Genomic DNA, 790 nt, shown 5'->3' on the forward strand with positions numbered 1-790 from the left:
TATATACTATTTATAATAACTATATAAATGTGTTTGTGGGTGTGTGGGATGCGTGCATAAGTGTGCATACGTGTAATTCACCGGTTGATTTATAATGATAGGATTATGAACTAATTAATAACCGAAAACAACAAACATTATTATGCATAAATAGGAGTATTATTAACAATACAGCTGTGCAACAGTACAACGGTACAATAATTTTTTAATTCGACAGAAGTAACTGGTTCTGCCTTAAATCGAGTGTCGGCACTAAATAAACTGGTGGTGAGTGGTTGATCAAGCAAGCACAAAGGTGTTTTTCTCTATAGCAGTACAAGAATAGTAAGAGTTCCGTATACCGGGCTACTGACCATTTTCTTAACTCGGAGGTCCGACCCCCCGGCGCCCTCATCTTTACTACAGCACCGCAGCGAAACAATATACTCGACATCAACGCCCGTGCGTAGTGCGAATAGAATTATGTTTGAATAACCATCATTTTCATAGAGATTTTTTACCACACCAGCACAAGCATGGTCCCAAAGCACTGACAAACACGATACACTGCGATTAAACGTGCCTTTGCGTTTATTTTTTAAATATTCATACATTAAATTCGACATACATTTACAGACATACATACATTTAATTTAGAATGAAACTTGACGCGGTATGAACTGTGGGGCTATTATCGACCAAGATTCGCACCTCGCATGTTAATGAATTGAATGTCGCAGGCTCGCCGCTAAGAAGCCTTTGTACCGCGATACGGGAAGCTATGAGAGGGTGATCGACGCAACGTCGCATG

The sequence above is a fragment of the Priapulus caudatus genome, unplaced genomic scaffold (genome assembly GCF_000485595.1).
Source record: "Priapulus caudatus unplaced genomic scaffold, Priapulus_caudatus-5.0.1 Scaffold4296, whole genome shotgun sequence".
NCBI classification, from domain to species: Eukaryota; Metazoa; Priapulida; class Priapulimorpha; order Priapulimorphida; family Priapulidae; genus Priapulus; species Priapulus caudatus.